The sequence below is a fragment of the Colossoma macropomum genome, unplaced genomic scaffold (assembly GCF_904425465.1).
Source record: "Colossoma macropomum unplaced genomic scaffold, Colossoma_macropomum, whole genome shotgun sequence".
In the NCBI taxonomy this organism is placed as follows: Eukaryota; Metazoa; Chordata; class Actinopteri; order Characiformes; family Serrasalmidae; genus Colossoma; species Colossoma macropomum.
Genome location: NW_023494805.1, coordinates 30,381,274 through 30,404,823, shown reverse-complemented (window position 1 = coordinate 30,404,823; position 23,550 = coordinate 30,381,274). Strand labels below are relative to the sequence as shown.

The following is a 23,550-nucleotide window of genomic DNA, read 5'->3' as shown; positions in this document are numbered from 1 at the left end:
ATCAAACTTTTATTACAAGAAAAAGATAACACAAGTAAGCACAAAATGCTGTTTTTAAATGATGATTTCATTTACTCACTGACTCATCATCTAAGCCACTTATCCTCCTAGGGTGTAAGGGGTGCTGGATCCCATCCTAGCACTCAAGGCAGGAAACACCCTGGACAGGTCGCCACTCCATCACAGGACAGACACACAGACATATGCATTTACATCTAAGGGCAATTTAGTATCTCCAAATATCCTACATGTCTTTGGACTGTGGGAAGACACCAGAGCACCTGAAGAAAACCTACACAGACACAAGGAGAACATGTAAACTCCACACAGAAAGGACCCTGGTCACTCGGCTGGGAAAATCTAACCCAGACCCTTCTTGTTGTGAGGCAACAGCAAAAGCCACTGCACCGCCCATAATTTCATTTATTGAAGGAAAAATGCTGTTCGGCCCTATCTGGCCCTCTGTGAAAAAGAGCTACTGAATCAACCAGTTAACTAAATTCAGTTGAATATGGTTTAATTTCACTATCCACACCCAGGCATGATTACTGAATCACTTAATTAGAATCTGTCTGGCACTGTGAAGCAGGCTAGAAGGTCCTAAAGAACAGCACATGTTGTCCCATTCTAAAGAGATTCAAATACAGATGCAAAACAAAGTCATTCAAATATCCCAGTCTTGAAAGGGTTACAAAGCCATTACAAAGTAAACCATAGTGAGAGCCAGTATCCACAAATGGAGAAAACTTGGAGCAGTGGTGAACCTTCCCAGGAGGGGCCAGCCTACCAAAATTTAACCAAAAGTGCATTGACGACTCATCCAGGGGGTCACAAAAGAACCCAGATGAACATCTAAAGAACTGCAGGCATAACTTGCTGCAATTAAGGTCAATGTACATGATTTGACAATAAGAAAGACACTGAGCAAAATGGCAACCATGGGAGATTTGCAAGGCACAAACCACTGCTGACCAAAAAGAACACAAAAGCTTGTCTCACATTTTCCAAAAAACATCTAGACGACCCCCAAGACTTTTGGGATAATATTCTGTGGATGGATGCATCAAAGGTGGAACTTCTTGGAAGACATGGGTTCTGTTACATCTGCCATAAAGTTAACAACATATTCCACCATAAGAACATCATACCAACAGTCAAACATGCTGGTGGTAGTACGATGGTCTGGGGCTGCTTTGTTTTGCAGGATGGAGCCATGAATTCTGCTCTCTATCAGAAAATCCTGGAGCAGAATATCTGCCAGTCAGTTCTTAACCTAACGCTCAAACACAATTGGGTCATGCAGCAGGACAATGATCCAAACCACACAAGTAAGTCCACCTCTGAATGAAACATCATTAAGGTTAAAAGAAACAAAATTAAGGTTTTGGAATGATTGGAATGTTTTCAAGTCAAAGTCCTGACTTGAATTTCCTTGAGACGGTGTAGCAAGAACTTAAACAGGCAGTTCATGCTTGAAAACCGTTCATTGATTTAAAACAATTCTGCAAAGAAAACTGGGCCAAAATTCCTCCACAGTGATGTAAAAGACTCTTTGGAAGTTATTGCAAACATTTGATTGCAGTTGTTACTGCCAAGGGTGGCATTTTGTGTTTACTAATGTCTATCAATTTTTAGATTTTGGCACAATGTAGTCAGGAAGGTAATGTTCTACTGGCATTTGCCAGAGACAGACTCATCCATCAGACTGCCTGATAAAGCGTGATTCATCGCTCCACAAAATGTCCAGTGGCAGCATGCTTTACACGCACCCCAACCCCAAACCCAAACAATTTACTCAAATACAAATGTATTAGTAAGTACAATTATTCAAGGAAGAGTAAATAAGTAGTTTATTGAAAAACTACTTAAGTACTTGAGTTACTCAGTTACTTTTTCACATTTCCGCTAAAAAGTTCTGAGAGCTGAGACTGATCACAGTACACTCTGCTAGTGCACATTTACACACCTTTCTGTGAGCTGTGTAAGGAACAAGGTTTACATCGAACTCTATGCTTTTCATAGTTAGATGATTATATAAGACTTCCTAGTTTCCAATAAAATATTTTAGAATCCCTAAGTCAAAATTATGAGAAGATTGCTTCATTAATGAGTAATTAATGATTTTAGTGAGAGTCCTGCTGCCCATCAGCTCCCTGGACTCTAGCTTACATTAATAGGTGTGAACCTCTCCAGACAGTAAACACATTCACAAAAAGTACCATTTCAGGAAAAACTGTACTCAAGTACACTGTACTCAAGTTCCATGGACCATGGAATGCAGACATTATAAGCCAACACAATTTGCATGGATGCCACTGCAAAAGAACCATGGAATGCAGACATCTGTAACTTCGATATAAATAATCAAGGTGAACAACTAGAACAGACACAGTTAGAGGAGGGGTTAAGCAGAAAGAGAGCAAATAGAGGCACAGAGGATAAGTGGAGAAAAAATGGTCCCATATATGTGTACTTTACAAATATATGTCAGCATAATTTTTAAACATATTAATATATTGTTGAAATACAGTGGTGTCCAAAAGGCCCCACTGACACTTGGCTTTAACGTGCTACCTGGGTGATAAGTGGGCAGTGCTAAGTACAGGTGTGAACAGAGAACAACTCATCTTGGAGACACAATGTGATCCAATCACTCAAACCACCTTCAGAGGTGGTCAGGGATGCATATGACTACATAAAATTTGTAATGTGAGTGCTAAAGCAGCTTGATGCATCTTCGACAGCAGTGAAAGACCACCTTAATCTGTGCTGTGTCATCACAACAGAGACAAAAGCAGCTGCCTTAAGTCACTTTTCCACTGCTTGGTACCGTTCAACTTGACTTGGCTCTACACGCCTGTACTCACTTTTGGTACCAGCTAATTAATTTTACACTGCATATATATTACCCCCCCCCCACCCCCCAACACTGGCGATTCTAGAATTTTTTTTTGGGTAGCACCGTAATGGGGCTAAATAAATGCCTTCCAATTGTAAGAGCTCTATAATTCCTCACAATATTTATATGATATATTTGTATATATTATTCACATTATATACATATATTATACAGTGTGTTTTACATTCAGCAGCAGACACGATAACATTTAATCATGAGGCTAATAATTTCACAACTACCAAATACGGACATGCAAATTCATAAGCAGTGAAAAATGGGACAAGTTCAGAAACCAACCTCTTGCACAGGGTCCATAAACATGGAACATTTAGCTTAGAAAAATGTTATTTCAAATGAAAAATTAAGCATTATGGTGCATTCATATAGGGAAACAGGTTATTGCTGTTTGCTTTCATAGGAAGTACAGTCCACAGAAATCAACATATTCTACATCACTTTCAGACAAAACCAAAGTGGCACCTGGCTGTCTTGGCTGCAAACACTGAAAATTTACTCACATTAGACCTTTTGCACCCACCATTCTAAAGATATTGAAGACATATATTTCACACATATTTCATATATGTGAAAATTAAACTAAGTGATCAAGAAACTTCTATTGCACCCAAACTCTATTGCACAAGTTTCATTTAGTAGTACCATTAAAGTACTGATTTACAGTAACTTCAGCTATGCCAGTATTATACAGCAGTACTCTTGAAAGTAGTGAATTCATCATTCAAATCCAGGAATTTCACTGAAGTGTGATGAGTTTGCCAATGATGGATCTTTGCCAAAGCTTGATCATCACAGGTTAATCTGCATGTCTGCGGAAAGAAATCCCGCATAGTGCTTCTCTATTGCAGCTTTAGCTTTGTCTAGCAGCTGCCTCTGTTTGGAAAAGACGTGGATAACAGGAGTGTCACACAGATCTAAATACCTGTGCAGATACTCAGGATCGTCTTTAGACTCTGAGGACATGTGTGTCAGTTGAAACAAAAACAATAAAAGACAAAAGTTTGATTACGTAAGTTTGATTGAATGACAGAGTGATAGATTAATGTGTGTTTGAATGGCTGTACTATAGAGAGATGATATTAATGATAATTTACAGCACAAATCATGTAGTGATGTACTGGATTCCTCATATACAGAATACTGCTGTTAAAAATAGTTCATTCTCAGAAAAACAGGTCCAGCTTCTTGTCAAAGAAGTTACATTGTTGGATTTTACAGCGGTTATTTGCAATGCATATTGGGAAAGTGGTCTGTACTTTGTGCAGGCTTGAGCAGCCTGTCTCTGAAAATTGTATTGACAGGGATGGAACTACTCAATAGTGATTTTTTTAATGGCTTACCACAAACAATTTGGACATACATGTAGAACGTGATAAAAAAAAAAAAAATAGGTGATGACATCAGTACAAGTGTACATTATGGAATCCTTACCCGTTCTTACATGTACCTCCTGCCAGTCTTATTATAGACACTTACCAACATCCCTTTACTCCCCATCTTGATCCTCACGTAGGTAAACAAATACAGTGATAAGCATTGTGATATTCTTTTCTTCACAAAACTTGATGACAAGAAAAGAAATGGGATGGGTGAATGTTAGAAGCTATGTAAATCAGTGCTTTTGGATGAAGCAGCTTTACTGTGTGTAATGTTAGATAACTGTAGCTAATAAAATTAACAACCTGTTCTATCACAACTTCTTTGATTACTGTGCATGAACGTAAACATAGACTTGATGGGGTTCATGGAGCCTCAGAGCAGACACAAGCACAAGTGCAATATGAAAGATCGACATGCTTTTTCTCATAGACAGACTCTGCAGCCTTTTTAAAGCTCTGGAAAAAGCTTTCCCGTGCCAACCTAACACTCACTATTCCCCCTGCATTCATCTTGTGCAGGGCCGTATGTATAAAATCCTCCAATTCATGCTTATCTCAAATCTGATGCACTCTCAGAAAAAAGGTACAAAACTGTCAGTGGGGCAGTACCCCTCTTGTCACTGGGGTGGTACCCTCAAGGGTACATCTCAGTCCCTTTAGTCAGGGAACATAATTGTACCATAATTCATTGAAATTATATTTTCTAAGTTGTATTGACTCCACACACCCCGTCTCGTCTCCAGGCTTTTTATTTTATTGTCCTGTTTTAAAACGTTAGGTTATAAAAAAGGAACAAATATGTACTTTTCACCTGAGAAAAAACTTAAGGTTCACAATTGGACCTTGAAACCATTGTTGCTCCTTTGAGGCAACATTTACATTGTTTGTACCTTGATGAGCAAAAAATGTACCTGCATAGTACCTTTATTTCTAACAGTGTGTAGTTCTTGGGACAATAAAAGTAAAAGAAACATCAAATAAACTAGACTTCCAATATTTACATGTACGTGTACATCAGCCAAGCAAGTTGCTCGCCACTTTTCTGCATTTATGGATTGCCTAAAAGGATACATTCAGATCAAGGAGCTAACTTCTCTTATAATGGCACGCTACATGAGACAAGAGGTTTTATTCCTTTTTATTTGATGTTTGGGTCCCTCATCTACCCATTGATGTCATGTTCCAACATGTCCTTGAAAAGGATTGTGTTGTCAGCCATCATGAGTTTGTTCAGCATCTGAAAAGAGATCTGTCTGAAGCCGTACAAACTGCTCCTGGTGAACAGGATCATCATGCCAAACTTTACAACTGCAAAGTTAAGGGCTCACCTTTGGCCAAGCAATTTCCTGCAGTTTATTTTACCTATAGCCTGAAATATTTAACACCTCGTAAATTTCATTGTTCTTTTTTACCACTATGGTCTGGAGAGCAAAATAGTGCAAATTTATTTTTTTTCTTCCTTGTACGTAGTACTGCCTTCCCATTTTAACAGAAACTCATGGGGTGTATATAACAGTGTACAATAGTTGTATTAATGTTATGTGGTGAAATTCCTGCTAAATGGGTTTGGCACCACCTGCTGATTGGTCAGGGTATTACAACTCCTACATATGTACAAACCCCGTGTTCCTTCAGAAAATGGTCTCCTGGAGTCGGTCCACTGAATGGAGTGTATTGCAGGAGCCATATGGGGAGGACATAAAGGGGATTACACACTGCATGACGGACTACCATGAACTTTTGCATGGACATTGTTTCCTGTGAAAACTGTGCGCTGCTTTGCTAATAACAAGCCCTGGATAACCAGCAATGTCAAAGGCCTGCTGAACAAGAAGAAGAGAGCCTTTAAAGACAATAACGAGGAAGAGCTTAGGTATCTTCAGAGGGAGCTCAAAGTCCAATTGCAGGAGGCCAAGGAGTCCTACAGGATGAAGGTGGAGCAGCAGTTAAGGGAGAATAACATGAGGGAGGTATGGAATGGTATGAAGACCATTACAGGCTGTAAGCAGAGAATGGACAGTGCATTAGACGGTGACGCAGAGAGAGCCAATGAGTTCAACATATTCTATAACCGGTTTGCCTGCCCTGTTCAGATCTCCACAGCGCCTGTATGTGCAGCGGCCACCTCCACACCCTCCCTCTTCTCAGCTCCTGGCACTTCAGTGTCTGCCTGCCTGACATCATCAACACCTCATCTTCTTCTATTGATATTCATGCACCCCTCCCACAGGCTGACAGCACAGACATCACAGCCCCCTCTCCCCCCTCTTCACACATTAACACATCAGATCTGATCTGCAGCACAGCGCCCCCCCCCTCTGCACATCTTCACTGCAGATCAGGTTAGAGGTGAGCTGAGGAAACACCACACGAGGAAGGCAGCTGGTCCAGACAGAGTATGTCCCAGACTACTTAAGTCCTGTGCTGCTGAGCTGGGGGCACCCCTACAGCACATCTTCAGCCTGAGTCTGCTCTTGGGGAGGGTTCCCACACTGTGGAAGACATCATGCCTCACTCCAGTACCCAAGAGGGGGCGACCCTGTGAAGTAAATGACTTCAGGCCGGTCGCTCTAACATCACGTCATGAAGACGCTGGAGCACCTTCTTTTACACTTTCTCAGACCCCAGGTTCGACACGCAACGGACCCCCTGCAGTTCGCCTACAGGGAGAAAGTGGGGGTAGAGGATGCCATGCTATACTTTCTCCATCGGGCTCACTCGTATCTGGACAAGGGTGGTTGTGCTGTAAGAGTCATGTTCTTTGATTTTTCCAGTGCCCTTTAATACCATTCAGCCCGTTCAACTGAGAGATAAGCTGGTAAGGATGCAAGTGGCTCCGCACCTGGTCTCTTGGATTACTAACTACCTCACTGGCAGACCTCAGTATGTCAGGCTGAAAGACTGTACATCAGAGACTGTAGTCAGCAGCACAGGAGCACCACAAGGGATGGTACTTTCCCCCTTTCTCTTCACATTGTACACTTCAGACTTTCAGTACAACTCTGAGACGTGCCACATGAAGAAGTTTTCGCATGACACTGCCAATGTGGCTTGTGTAAGGGGAGGGCGGGAGGAGGAGTCCAAGACCCTGGTGAAGGACTTTGTGGAGTGGTGCCATGGGAACAACCTGCTTCTGAACACTGCCAAGACCATGGAGATGGTGGTGGACTTTCACAGGGCTAGGCCACCCACACAGCCAATCTCTATTGAGGGGGTTGAAGTGGAGAGGGTAATGACCTACAGGTATCTCTGTCTGCAACTGGATGATAGGTTGGACTGGTCAGCCAATACAGACATCCTGTACAGGAAGGGGCAAAGCCGGCTCTACTTCCAGAGGAGACTAAGGTCCTTTAACATCTGTAGGAAGCTCCTGCATATGTGCTTTCAGACCACGTTTGCCAACTGTCTTTTTTAATGGTGTGGTGTGCTGGGGCAGAAGCATGAAAAAGAGAGACGAGATGCGACTGGACAAGCTGGTCAGGCAAGTGGGGTCAGTGGTCGGGTGTGGAACTGGACTCTGTGGTCAAGGTGGCTGAGAGAAGGACATTACACAAACTGCTCTCCATTATGGAGGATGATGGCCTCCCACTGCACACCATCATCATGAACAGGAGGAGCATGTTTAGTGGCAGGTTGCTGTCACAGAGCTGCTCAACTGACAGAATAAGGAGATCCTTTGTCCCCACGCTTCCCAGGGGGGCCAGAAGAGAAGAGAGAAGAGGGAAGAGGAGAGATGAGGACTGAATCTGAATCTCATGTCAAATCACAAATCATAGGCCTTATATCTCATGCTTAATCTTATGTTTCTTTTTATCCATCTGCACATATGGACACCTTACTGCACATATTGCACTTTCTGCACACCTTATTGCACATCTTGCACATCTGGACACTCCTCAGTACACACTTTATTTTGGTACCAATATCTGCACGTATTCATGCAGTATTGTCATTATATGCCGTTACCTGTGCCTCCTTGTACAGTCATTATTGCACTGCGTCTTTATATCTCAGGTTAAAGATATTATTCCAGATTGTTGTATTTTTCTATTTGTATATATGCCTGTAGATAGGCATATGTCCGTCCGTCCGTCCGTATAGATGATTCGGGTCAGCCTGGCCGTAGAGTGTTTGCATGCTCCCATGGTGAGCACAGCTTCCTATGTTCAGCTCAGTAAAACTGTCAATAACTCTGTAAAGTGTTGTAATATTCCACTTTTGTTCCTTCTGTCTTGAAATACATGTAACAGAGACCAGTATACACATTATACCCAGTCATGCCCATTATACCCAGTTGTTTACATGTAACAGAGACCAGTATGCCTATTATACCCAGACCTCTGACACCCCTTATTATACCCCGTTATTTAAAGAGTTATAAATTCAAAGCTAAACCTGAACTATGCTAACATTAGCCCGTTTCTTTAGTTGTATGCTGGCCGAAGTATGGACAAAGACTTACACTGCGGTTGGCATGCTATTATGCCATATTTCAGGTATGTTCCATTCGTGTTTATTGTGTTTTAAGAACAGTATTAATGAGCACAGCAATGCTAGATGGTTGATTTGTAGCTAGCTGCACCATGTGATTTGGATGCTCTTGGTTTGTGTTCCAATTATTAAAAAGGATGATGTAGCTATAAAATATAATACTTATTGACACTGTAACAGAATTGACCCTGATGAAAATGTAGTATGTAGATATGTATAAATCTAAAAACAAAACATAAAATGAAAAAACAAGCACTTTCACCACTTTACGATCATAGTAATTTATAAAGGTAATTTTATTCTTTTCATGAATTTATATATCTCATGTCATTGGTTTATTTTGGAAATATATTTAGATCAATGTATAATTTTGGGCAGTAGAGTGTTTGCATGCTGCCGTGTTGTATGCTGGCCGAGGCACACACAAAGACTAAGACTGTGGTTGCCACACTCTTTTCAGGAGGCAAATAAAACAGCATCATCCAAGTTTGGTGGTCCATCCATGAAGGACGACCACCCGATAGAAGGGTCACGTATATCATAACAAAATGTCCACAATATAGTTGCAATGTAGTATGATACTAGAGTATAGAGCTGTGTCCGAAACTGTACTCTATTAACTATATATTGCGCGATTTTGGGGTTCCGCCATTTTGCAGTGGTGTCTGAAAACATGGTGCAGAAGATTCAGTGCACTCAAACAATCCCACAACGCACTGCAAAAAGTAGTGTACCACTGATGTACCCTAGGGAATACCCATAATGCACTGCTTGTTTGGTTTAAAGATTCTCATGCAACATCTCTGAGGTGGATTAGTGAGCCCAGCTACAATGACAGTGTCTATACAGTTCTGTCTTCAGCCCTTTTACATATGTAAGTAAGCTCTTCTCATGTGTGCAGTCAGATTCAGTGGTTGTAGTGGACTGACTGCAGGACATTTATGGTGTTTATGTGACAGAATCTGCTGTCACACAGTAATGAGCAAACACATATGATGTAGTGTCTGAAATCCTTTACTACCATCACAAATTCTCTATAATAGTGTTCAATATAGTGATCCAGATTTTCAAATGTAGGGTAAAGTGATTAGGAGACCGTTTCAGATATGACGTAGGTTTACTGAAAACTGGAAAAGCTTCATGGAACCTGAGTTTGATCAGACAAAGTGCACTGATGTGGTCAGTGGAGCTGATAAAATGAACAATGAGTGTAGATATAAGCGGGTATACTAACTAAAGTGTCTGTTTGATGATACATGCATATATTCAGTTGTGACTGTGTTTATTTATTAGATCGATTTACAGGCCATTAGATCTATATACATGTATTTTATGTTTGAATTGCTTTATAGGCTCTAGTCTAGCTATGTTGGTCAGACTAAATGGTCATATGTTTTTAATCACTGCTAGAAGATCCAAACACAACCCAGTTTTAGCTTTTTGGCAGAGGCAGCCAGATTTTTATAGAAAATCTACAGCCACTTCACAGAGTCCATGGTGCCATGTCTAATGCCATCCTAACAAGGGACCTTATACATGAATTCTTCATAAATATGCAAGTAAACTGCAAGTAAATTACAAAAGCTTTACCTAAAAACGTTTACATTCAATTACAAACAAGTTCAATTCTTGTCTTACCTGAATAAAGTTCTAGTAGTGGCTTGCAAGGTCCATGTGCTTATACACTATATTTCCAAAAGTATTTGCTTGTCTGCCTTCACATGCATATGAACTTGAGTGACATCCCATTCTTAATCAATAGGGTTTAATATGATGTCGGCCCACCCTTTGCAGCTATAACAGCTTCCACTTTTCTGGCAAGGCTTTCCACAAGGTTTAGGAATGTGTTTATGGGAATTTTTGACCATTCTTCCAGAAGTGCATTTGTGAGGTCAGACACTGATGTTGGACAAGAAGGCCTGGCTCGCAGTCTCCGATCTAATTCATCCCTAAGGTGTTCTATCAGGTTGAGGTCAGGACTCTGTACAGGCCAGTCAAGTTCCTTCACACCAAACTTGCTCATCCATGTCTTTATGGACCTTGCTTTGTGCACTGGTGCGCAGTCATGTTGGAACAGGAAGTGACCATCCCCAAACTGTTCCCACAAAGTTAGGAGCATGAAATTGTCCGAAATCTCTTGTTCTGCTGAAACATTAAGAGTTCCTTTCACTGGAACTAGGGGGGCCAAGCCCAACTCCTGAAAAACAACCCCACACCATAAATCCCCCCTCCACCAAACTTAACACTTGGCACAATGCAGTCAGACAAGTACCGTTCTCCTGGCAACCACCAAACCCTGACTTGTCCATTGCCAGACGGAGAAGCGTGATTCGTCACTCCAGAGAACACGTCTCCACTGCTCTAGAGTCCAGTGGCGGCGTGCTTTACACCACTGCATTCAATGCTTTGCATTGTGCTTGGTGATGTAAGGCTTGGATGCAACTGCTCAGCCATGGAAACCCATTCCATGAAGCTCTCTACGCTGTTCTTGAGTTAATCTGAAGGCCACATGAAGTTTGGAGGTCTGTAGCGATCATTTTACATGGCCTACCACTTCTTGGCTGAGTTGCTGTCGTTCCCAATCGCTTCCACTTTGTTATAATACCACTGACAGTTGACTGTGGAATATTTAGTAGTGAGGAAATTTCACGACTGGACTTGTTGCACAGGTGGCATCCTGTCATGGTACCACGCTGGAATTCACTGAGCTCCTGAGGGCAACCCATTCTTTCACAAATGTTTGTAGAAGCAGTCTGCATGCCTAGGTGCTTGGATTTATACACCTGTGGCCATGGAAGTGATTGGAAAACCTGAATTCAATTATTTGGATGGGTGAGTGAATACTTTTGGAAATATAGTGTATTTAAGGTTAGATGAAAGAAAAGGTTTCATTGTGACTCACCTTTCAAATTATTTATTAGAACTGAGGTGCCATCTAATTGTAGTTTTAGAGACTTGGTGACCCCAAAATGCTGTCATCTCCTGCAAATCTCAAACCATGATCTGTGGGCTAATTTTTTACCTCTTTAACTATTTTCTGCACTGTGCTTGGGGTTAAGAACCACGAGTGCTCTTCTAGGCAGGACCACCGCTCCAGTTTTAAATTTCTTAATTATTGGGCATATGGGCAGGTGTGTAGCAGTTTTAATAGCCATTGTCCAATTTAAGAAGGTCTGTACACTTTTATCACATTTTGTTTGTGCATTTTCCAATTTACTTTGTGGTGATGAACGACTAAGGGAATTTAGCTTTAGCTTCTGTATCATCGAAAATTTATAATACATACTTATATATGCAAACTGGTTGAGGTATTCTTAGATTATAGAAGTGTGTAATAAAACTTTGGGCCCGCCGGTGGACCCTGGCCATTTAAGGAGTTAATAGACATTTGATATTAGCTTTAAGTAAACTGAGGCATACTATGCTAGAGTGAGGCATACAATCCTCCTCCAATGTTATGACTGAGGCTTCAAGTTGAAATACGTACTGAGACATTGCAACATACACTGTAAAGCATGTTACAAGCTTCAAATTTCAGAGTGCTCTTCTAGGCAGGACCACTGCTCCAGTTTTAAATTTCTTAATTATTGGACATATGGGCAGGTGTGTAGCAATTTTAGCCATTGTCTGATTTAAGAAGGTCTGTATACTTTTAGCACATGTCCTTTGTGTGTTTCCCAATTTACCTCATGGTGATGAACGACTAAGAGAATCTAGCTTCTGTGTCATCTCATATTTATAATACATATTTATATATTCATATTTATCTTATCTATGTTGGTTGTGGGTTACTGTATCTTTATTCTTCAAAATAAATACATCTTTAAGGCTGGTTAGAATGAAGAGTTTTCTCAGTGTTGTTAAAGAGAAAGCGTGAAGTATAAAGTCCCAATTCCAAGTACCAAAACATCTTTTTTATTAACATGTAGAAACTTGTCCATTATGCCTGTACATTCCCAACACTGCTGTCTGAGACTGGTTATCATTAGTACCATGCATCAGTGCATTATTGCCATGTTTCACCGATGCGTTCTAAAAATGGCATGAATAGATCTCGTATGACCGAGTCATTGCGTGGGATGTCCTTCATGATATCTCTGGTATTGATAATGCACTGGTGCTCACCCCATTTTTGAACGAGAAGCTTAGTGATTGATGCTCTGCCTCGGCCATCCAACTGACCAGCAGGGATTCTCCATGTATCTCGCATTTGCATCAAGTGAATCATCCTTTTAAACTGGTCCTCGGTTAGTTCTTCCATGACGCTGTTGAGTTTATATGTCCAGCCACGTAGAAAATCTGAATGTAGTTTATTGTGGAGTCCTTGAAAGAACATGATGTGTGAGATGTGAGCATTATTGTTAAAAAGATTTTTTTGCATTTTATTTTATTTTTCTTTCTGATTAAATGCAAGACAAAGATCCCCATTTCATTCTCTCTTTCTCTCAATTCACCTTGTAGTTTACTTATCATTCCATAGTTTAGTTTTACCTTTGAGCTCATCATTATCCATCTTTTTGTCTGATCGTAATATTGAGATGGACCTCATCTCAACTAGAGGTTCTCTGATTCAATCTATTCACAAGTCACCTTCATAATTGCTTTTCATCAGCAACTGTAAGCATAGTTTCCCTCCTTTACATATAATTTGCATAACTGTACAATTGCTTTGTCAATATGCTAGTGGAGAGAAATGTATCTGTGGTCCCTCATCACCTGATGTTGAGTTTATCTCTAAAAGACAGTATTTTAATTAGAACATATTTTTGGAAAAATTAATGGAAACATCTCTTACCTATGTGTGGTTCACTTGTAAGAAGCCCTTCATCATCTGATGTTGATTCTACCCCAAAAAGAAGACATTTTAATACTAGTACATTAGTCAGAACACATTTTTAAGAAAATAAAAATCTCTTACCTCTGTGTGGTTCACTTGTATGAGGCTCTTCATCATCTGATGTTGATTCTACCCCCAAAAGAAGACATTTTAATACTAGTACATTAGTCAGAACACATTTTTAACAAAAAAAAATCTCTTACCTCTGGGTGATTCACTTTCTTGGGGTCTCTCATCATCTGTTGATTCTACCCCAAAAAGATGGTATTTCAATGCTGTAACGTTAATGAGAACACATTTTTGAGGATAAAAAAAACTCTTACCTGTGCAAGATTCACTTGCTGCAAGTCCTTCATCATCTGAAATTACTGCTTCACAAAAAAGAAAAAAAAATCTTATTTCATTCTGTTCTTCTACCAATTTAAGCAAAGTTCTGATGTCTTCCTACTGGTGAGAGTAATGTTGGTCTTAGTCAGCATATCAAGCAGAACATATTCTAAGATCTTCTTTCACAAAACTGAATGATCACTAATGTATAACAGTGGTGTGGTGTGGCTTTGACAACCGGGGTGGTGGAGCCTTAACTCAGCACTATAACACAGTGGATTACATACAAAAGCTATTTGGGTGCTAATAACAACCTTCAGCCTGCTAAACATAAAATAAGTGTGAGTTACATGTCGGGTCTATTAGGTGCAAACAATGAAAACACATGACAAAACAGTTGGACAGCCCATATTATCAGCATCAAGCACAGCCAGTCAGTTCAAAATCAGCACAGCATTCGACAAATAACACTAAATAAATGAAATCTCCAAATATAAGATAACAGGAGTCTAGCAAGTCTGTCCTGCAATGGACTGGCGACGTGTCCAGGGTGTATATTGCCTTCCGCCTAATGACCACTGGGCTCCTGCAAGCATTGTGTTGACTTTGCCTAATTATGGCCACTAAAGCCCTGAGCCTGTATTTTTCTGCACTGCTTATTGGCTAACAGTAATCCATTGAATCTGATGGAGAGTTGCAAGACATAGACACAGACTATGGCCACAGCTTCTAGCTGTTGCAAATATGAATTATAAACTGGTTCTTTTTTCAACACTCCAGCCAGTTTCACAGACAAATATCAAACTTGAACTGAAGTAATTTGTAGAAAAATTACTTCATACATTTTTTTGCAAGTTACCTTGTGAGTTCACAGTCCTTTTTCTCCACACTTTTGTTTGGATTTGAGGTCCTTCTGTTCCTTCCAGATGTGACCTATACTTCAGTGTTTCTTCTTTCTGTATATCTGTATTTTTCCTTCTAAGTTCTTTGTTCTTCTTTCTCTGATGTTTCTTTTTTCTTTGGCTTTCTTCATTTCCAGGTCGCTTTTCAATTCCATGCAGGACACTCTGTGGGGGCTCTGTGGTGCTAAGGGTTGACCTTAACCCTTTCAACACCTTCTTCTTTTCTCTCAGTAAATCTACTAGTTTACTTTTTTTGTCATTATTTAATTCTATTTTTGTTCTGAGCTCATCAGCATCCATCTGGTTGTCTGATTGTAATTTTGAGATGGACTCAGAGAGAGCTGAGATTCTCTGATTCAGTCTATTCACCAGTTTATCTAGCTGCTCAACCTGCAGTTCAGGGTTTGGTGTCTCATTCTCCATGGGAAAGAAATGAATGGGATCCTTCCTTGCAATGAAGTCTTCAATTGCTTCTATTAACACCAAGTTCTGCTTTCCACATGGACATCTCTTAAAGAGGTGATATCTGTTTCTACATATGTTAATCTCAGTTTGTTTACCACTTTCACAGTGTTCTTTCATTTCTATGAATGAAATCCTTTCTCCATCCATGGAAAACACTAAAGTATGTTTGGAAAGGTTGTCACTCAAAAGTCTTTTCCAACGTGCTTCTTGTTGTCCTTGTAAGCGTGCTGTTGTTTTTAACAACGAGTATAATAACATGGGGTCCATGTTTGAAAGACCTCACACTGTCTTTAATCACTTGCCGAAGTTTCATTTGCTTAATATCATCATGGTTCAAATCTTCAGACCAACCAGGGACACGAATCAAACTAACACGTCTTCCAAATATTGTGTTGTCTGCCTTCGAAGGGTGGCCTGTATGTATATTCCAACGTGTGAAGGCTTTCTTCCTAAGAATGGCATTTCCAATTGTATTTTTCCCAGCTTCATGGTAGCCAATCAGCACAATTTTGATCTTCTCAAAGAGTGGTACTGTTTATAAGGAGAACAAAAGGCTTACACTTAAAGACAGTTCACTCAAACAGACCGTTTATTAAAAATGCTACTATATGCCATGAAAACACTGTAGAATGCTACAGGAATGTACCACATCCTTAAAATATACAACTCTCATACCCTCATCTGCATCAATTAATAGATGCTCCTCATCTGGTCCAGCTGTTGAATGATCAATGAAAATGTGTTGGAGTTATATTTTCTTACTTTAAAATTTCCAGCAGTTACTTAATTACATTTTTGTAAATGAACTAATTGTTTCAGCAACACATGGCAATGAGTAAGGAAAAAAGACACACTCACAAATTTGAGATCCCATGTCTTTGAGCTTTCATTGCACTCTAGTGGGAAAAGGTCCACTCGGCTGGAGAGCTAGCTGGCATATCCACTGAAGTTCTGTCAAAATGTCATGAGCACACAGGTCTCCACTCTTCACTATGGCATATTCCTCTGAGCAAGCTGTGCAAATAAGATAAATGTACATATTACATTGCAGCAGGAATACTGACCTAAACAGTGGGCCCATGTACAGGGGCCTCTGACAGCCATGGGCCTCTGGAATCCACAGAACATAAAATATGAGGCAGCTCAAAGACTCAGGACATTAAAAAATGTTATCTGTCCTCACGACCCTCAGTCCATTTGAATTTGAACCCGACACAAGCCTGAAAAACATTTGCCCAAGCTTAAGCTTAGATAATACTTTATTGTTTTTTTCACAGAAATGTATCCAGCATGAACCCGCTCAATCATCAAAACTTAGAAATCAAACAGTCAGCTCCTAAGTGTTCAACCCAAAATGTGTATATACATTATGTACTTAATCTATGTTATGTGCTTAATTAATTCTACAAGAAAATCTGTCATTTTGCTGCCCTAATAATGGCCAATCTGGGAGCAGCACAGTGTCGCCAGAAGAGCAGCGTTTCCCGGGGCAGTGGAGGGTTAAGTGTCACCGCAAATAGCACAACCAGGAATATCTGGTAAGTCCTGGGATTTGAACATTCAACATTCTTGGTTCCCGCTTCTCCAACCATCAGGCTGCTGGCCACCCCAGTATAACATAAGAAACAGCCCACTCCAAAGTGTCCAACCCAAAGTACATGTAGTCTTTATAAAATCCCTTCTATCTTTAAAATACATCATCAGAAAAGAGTTAGCAATCAAACTGAACAATCTTGTTCTAGCCACTACTGCAGCACAGCTGCAAGATGTGATCAGGGGTGGGAAGAGTGCTGAAATGTAAAAGTAAAGTTATTTACTGGAAAACTACTTCAGTAATTATGCCTATACATGGACTCCTTTTTATTTTCTTTTATTTTCTTTTTATTCTTTTGATAACACTTCCATAAACTGTTTTCCTTCTATGAACTGATTTTCTGTAAAGCTGCTTTGAGACAACACTAGTTGTAAAAAAAGCTATACAAATGTATGTTATTGTTGTTGTTGTTGTTGTAATTGAATTACTTTTTGTAGATCCACTATCACAATCTGAAATTATTTCTGACTTGGCTTCACTGTGTCATTCGGAATAATCTGTACAAACAAAACAAAAGCCAAATATGACATTGCATGAGAAAAACAGTTTCAATTGAGCTTCATGCATTTCATGGTTAGATGATCATATAAGACTATAAGGCCTAGTTTATCAGTTTCATACAAAGTCATTTAGAATCATTGAAAGGCTGTGCATAGTTTGTCATTGTTTAATTATGTCAATTCTTTTGGTTTGGCCTTTAAAAAACACAGATTACTTGACTGTGAGTCAATATAACAGGTAGATTATTTAATTAATAATGTAATTAAGTGACAGCTCTGTTATGTTAGCTTACATTAATAGGTGTCTGCCCCTAGAAACTCTACACACTGACACATTTCACAGTCTGATCAGATTACTGTTACGTAAAATTCACAGCCTTTAAACTGTATAAATTCACTGCTACCTGCATAGTGCAACAAGTTATCTAGTTTTATTTTATGTATTTATTTAGATATTATATTACTGATTTATACCTATAATCATAGTTATGTCTTACCCAGCCAGAAATATATTTTAACTTTATTGGACAGTTAAAGTTATACAGCTAAACAGCCTCTCACATAGTTAAAGACAAACACAAAGGCTGTCAGAGAGGGAGAGGTAGAGAGACAGATCTAATGATAAAGTATCTGTAAGGTGAGATTGAGGAGTAAATGTATCTTTGCTTATGTAGTTTTAACCAAGTTGGACTCCAGACATGGCAACATCTGACTGAATGATAATCTGAATGTTACAGCACAACACTGGTTAAAATCTGTTCGAGAGGCTTGTAATAAAATATGCACAACATACTTTAAGTTTAATAAATAGTGGCCATTTTATTCAAAAACAACCAAGTAAGAAGAAAAGTAGTACCTGTTCAGCTCGGGTTAGTTAGCTTGTCAACCAGCACCTGCTCCCTCAGGGGTTGGGTTGAATTGTAAAAAGCAGAGATTTTGGCAGGTTTTCGGTTTCAGGTTTCTTATCTGATAATAAAGCTGTTTTCTTAAGTCAATTTGAAAACAAATGAAGATAACAGTTTGTATAATGTCCCACATGTGTGCTGGTAACATTCTTCCTTTTTTTTTCCTTTAAACTAGTAATTTGTAAACTCATCAAGGCTGAAGTGTTTTTGGGAGCTGCTCTGTTTTGAAAGGTTTTCAGAACATCTTAAATTTATCCCAGCTTTCTTTTAATTGTTTTAGGAGCTGAAATGCACTTTTATTTTTGCTCTGTAACTTTATTAAAAATAAAGTAGTACTTCATTAAAAGTGCAAGCTACTTAAACATCATATGTGATCAAGACAGGTTATTGATTATTAAACACTGTTTCTTTCTTATCTTTATGATCACTGGGAGAAAAACCCCTTCCTTCAATGGGACATTAAATTAAGCGGCAGAAGGAACACTTTTTTTCTCCTAAAATTTACAACATGAAATTTTAAATGGTGTGTCTGGAAGTCAAAGTCATACATTCCTATGGCAAAGTCATTCCAGATCAACATCACACGTCTTTCACAATGACAATACAAGACTTGACAAATTCAGTATGAATACACTACTAAGTGGAAAAGAACAAGCATTAAAGTTTTGTTCATTCTCATTGTTGTGTACATGGTGTGTACAATTCACTTACATTCCACTGAAGAACTCCCTCTCTTTTCATGAGAAAGAAAAAAGTCCCCCATATAAAAAGGAGAAACTGTCGTTTAGTCTCCCTCGAAGGCAAATCAGTCTGCAGCTATATGCTCCATTTTCTCAAAGCAGGGTGTAAAGATCAACCATTATATTTTTCAGTTTAATCAGACTGAGAAAACAAAACCATCGAAACTCTTCTATTATGTACGTCATCAGGAGTAGCTTGCTTGTCCTGTTTGTGATGCATCTAGAGTCAACAAATGGTGAGACGGGTTTGGTGACTTAGAATGCCTCCTCACTTGTGTGACAGCATGATGCTGCCTCCTAGAGTTAGAAGTATCTAGAACAGAGTAAGCTTCGTTAAGAATACTTAAATAGTAGTTTTGTGCCAAGCTTGTTTGTATCACGTCAGAAGGCAAATGATCCAGAAGTCTAAACTGTGTAAGTGTTTTAGTCTTAGCCTCTATAACTCAGTGCTCTCCATTGTAAAGAGAATGTCTGCACTATACTTTTTAACTCAACATGTTCCATGTTGTTTTAGCCAAGCAAGTTTTACAGTCTAAATATGATTTAAGTACAACAAAATAAACGAGTGAAGAGGCTATGTCAAATACTGGGAATTTATTTTTAAATACAAAGTAGAACAGTACAAAACTGTATAGAATTCATGCAAGTGGCCAGATCAAAGCATATTCTAGCAGGTGGTCTGCCATAAAATGCATCTCCTCAGTACCTTTCACTCTGTTGACCAAAGCATTTCAGGCTTTTACTGACAAACATTTGTAACCGATACTTATTACCTGTGAATAATGAGTTTAAGGATGTTCCAGTAGCATAGTCAGAATTAATAGGGAATACTTTTCTTGGCAGTACAATCTGAAATTAGATTGCATTCCCAGCATAGGTTTCATGGATGGAACATTAATTAATTAATTCATTCATTCATTCATTCATTCATTCATTCACTCATTCATTCATTCATTTATTTTTAACTCATCTGCAAGTGTTTTTACAGTCTACATTACAAATAGTAATATAACTTTGGAAAAGTGTGCAGCTGAATTCCTCCACCTTTATTTTAGATCCTATTACAACAGCATTTTCTAAAGAAACATTTGACAATGTCATATATTATAGCATTGATAATGAAGATATTCAGAGGAGGCCATTAGTTTTGTTCAAGGAAATGCTATTTTATTGAATAACGTAGAAAATCAATCAATCAATCAACTTTTATTAAACCTCAGAGAACATTGAAGGTGACCCTCATTCACAGTGTTGCTCAGTTGATACAGGATAAAGGGTCTGATAACGTGTAAGAACATATCAAATAACAAAAGTAAATTCAATAGGAAAAATGACTCAAATCTTAGCTTGACTTAAATGTAGAAGTTAATAAAATCAAAAGCAGATAAAGAAAACAAAAGGAGGATAAGATCAAAGATAGAAGAAACCAAATTAATTAAAATGACAAATAATAAAAAATATTCATATGATCAATTAAAACAAGAATAAGAATATGAATAATAATAAATAAACAAATGAATGAATGGGAAATAAATAAAATAACTAAAATAATTAAAATAAGACAATAATAGTGAAAATCAGATAAAAAGGTAAAATCAGTCGCAGGCAGAGTGGAGGAGGTTAGAGAGTAAAAATGACCGAGTGACACCAGCAAGCTGAGTTTTAGTGTTTCCTGTAGTGAGTTCCAGCTCGCTGGTGCTCTGTAACTAAAGGCAGATTTTCCCAGTTTAGTAAAAACTCTCGGTACCTGGCATGTGATCCAACCACTGGAGCGAGTCTGATAATTACCATTATTTGTAGACATCATTGAAGTAATATATGCTGGCATATGGCCGGAGAGTGTTTTATAAATAAAAATAAACCAGTGTGTTTCCCGCCGTGCTGCTAGTGAGGGCCAACCAACTTTTTCATATAGTCTGCAGTGAAAAGTGTTATACGGGTCTCCAGTAATGAACCTCAGTGCAGAGTGATAGACTGAGTCCAGTGGTTTAAGGGAACTGTAAGACGTGTTTGTAGACTACATCACTGTAGTCCATGACAGATAGTAAGGCTGCTTCAACAATTCTTTTTCTAGCAAACATAGGAAAACAGGATTTATTTCTATATAGGTAACCGAGCTTCTGTCTTCATTTGCTAACCAATTTATTAATATGGGGTTTAAAAGTGAGTTTATCATCCAGCCATATGCCAAGGTACTTATACTCTGTTACTCTTTCAATGTTGAATCCTTCCAGGGTAGTAATATTTACAGTATTAAAATTAGTATCATTCATAATTAGCATTTAAAACCAGCTTGTGCTTACACAAAGTAATCTGTGGGGCATGAAATAAACACTGCAGTTTTCTTATTGCAACCTGATCAGAGTCAGCTGAACAGTATAAAATTGTGTCATCTGCATACAGGAGTGCTTTGCAGTCTGCGGCAGAGGCAGCAAGGTCATTAATATATAAATTGAATAAAACTGGGGCAGAAATTGAACCTTATGGTACCAATCTTTTATAAGTTCCTTAAAGGAAGAGTGTGATTAACTGTATCACAGTCTTTGATAAATCAATAAAAATGGCAGCACAATACTTCTTCCTGTCTATGGCCATATAGAGATCATTTAAAACCAGTGTGGGAGCAGAGATGTTGCTGTGTCTTTCTCTAAAGCCAGATTTATAATTAAATAAAACAGAATTTTTATATAGAAATAACAGCAGATTTGAATCAGTATTTTCAAAAATGTGACCAGCTACAGTAAAATGTGTGTTAAAATCTCTACAGAGTTACTTCTGATAAGATATCATCCGATAATCAACTATAACACTGGTTGGAAGGGTAGAGGAATTGTTTTGAAGGGGTTTTACAGTTTTCCAAAAGTTTTGAGTGTTTGTAGAGCTGGTAATCGGGGTGAGATAATAATCTGATTTGGCCTTTCTAACTGAAGAGGTGCAGTTAGTATGTGCATGAACACAACTGTTAACGTTACTGTTGACCTAGCCAGCTAAGGAACGGCGCCATTTTTAACCATTCACCGCGGACGAATGCATTTTGCTGCTGTCATCGTACAAGTAACAAGTTACACAGTGAAATATTGTATACTTTATGGTGTTTTGATGGTTATAAGTTTGTAAAGGCCCAAACCAATCCATATTCAAAGTAAACAGACCAAGTTGTGTGTCCTGACGTGACCTGTGGAAATCTTTTCCAACTGAGGAGGCTGTGCTTGCTTCGCCTATTATTTTGGATGTGTTATTTTGGGTTCCAGATGTCCATAAACTTGTGGAATTTCAGCCTCACTCCACCGAACCTGGAGTTTGGATATGGAGCTTGCAAACATTATTGTAGTTTACGTTAGCTTAGCGAACATTAGCATTAGCAGCTAGTAGGCTACAAACATCAACGAGCTGGTTTAATTTTTTTTCAATTAAATTAAATTACTGACCGTTTTGTCAGTATAAGACTTCATTTCATGCTCTGTTCAATGAACCCAGCCTGTAATGTGATGTTTGAACATAGACTCTGATACCATTAGCACAGCTAGAGTTAGTTAGCTAAGCAAACGTTCATGTTAGCAGTTAGCTGGCTAATTTAGCTAGTAGGCTACAAGCACCATGAAGCAGGTTTAACATGAATTTCAACATTCTGTTCCTTCAAGACCCATCACTCGACTTCACTCTATCAGAATTTTCAGTGGAGTTTTAGTTTGGCATAATATAGTCTGTTATCTTGTTAACTGTTGCTAATGATAACTTTTTAGCCCTGCAGTGGAAAAGAGGCTTATGTTTGCCCATATAACAACAGTGTGTCATGGCTGGTTTTAGAATATTAATTTTGCATATATAACGGTGATGGAGTTTACTTTATGTTCAGTCAAACTGCATTTATGTCAAACACATTGTCTTAAAGTGCGAAGTGGTAGAAGTAATTATAATACATTGATTCTGATAACCAATAATGCACAAACCAAAGACAGGGATTCCTTATAACCATGTTGATTAAAATAGCCTTGGCGTGACTTAAATATCATAATTGGTTTTAAAATAAAATAATGCTCTTCTATGGCATGTTCTAAGTCTCTGGTAAATGCATTTTTATGATCCAGATTTGATATTTGTATTTAACTATAAGGCTATTTGTTCTATGTGTGCTTGTCAAGTTAATGTATTGGTGTAAAAGCTGTGGCACTGTAATGTCTAAGCGAGCAGAACTACTTATGCACTATGAATTAGATCATGGTCATTTGGGACATGGTCATCACTTAAAATGTTTTTACCCAGATTGCCCCTGTGGTTTTAATACTTGGAATTCACTTTCAACACACCTGTCTATGAATCATAGTCCCTCTAAGCAGCCTAGAGCATTGGTCTCATTTCAGTGTCCCTTATGTGCTTTCAGTGAGCTTGGGACTGAACACGATTACTTTATCAATTTAGGGCTTCATTTAAGAAATAATGAGACTATAAAGTGAGTGACTATATAATGAGAATAATCTGTTGTATGTTCAAAG

At 38.7% G+C, this 23,550-nt stretch overlaps 1 pseudogene; it reads right to left on the bottom strand.

The window, feature by feature from the left end:
• Positions 1–12,720: 12,720 nt before the first annotated feature.
• LOC118825924 lies at positions 12,721–19,220 on the bottom strand (annotated as a pseudogene).
• Between the last annotated feature and the right edge of the window lie 4,330 nt (positions 19,221–23,550).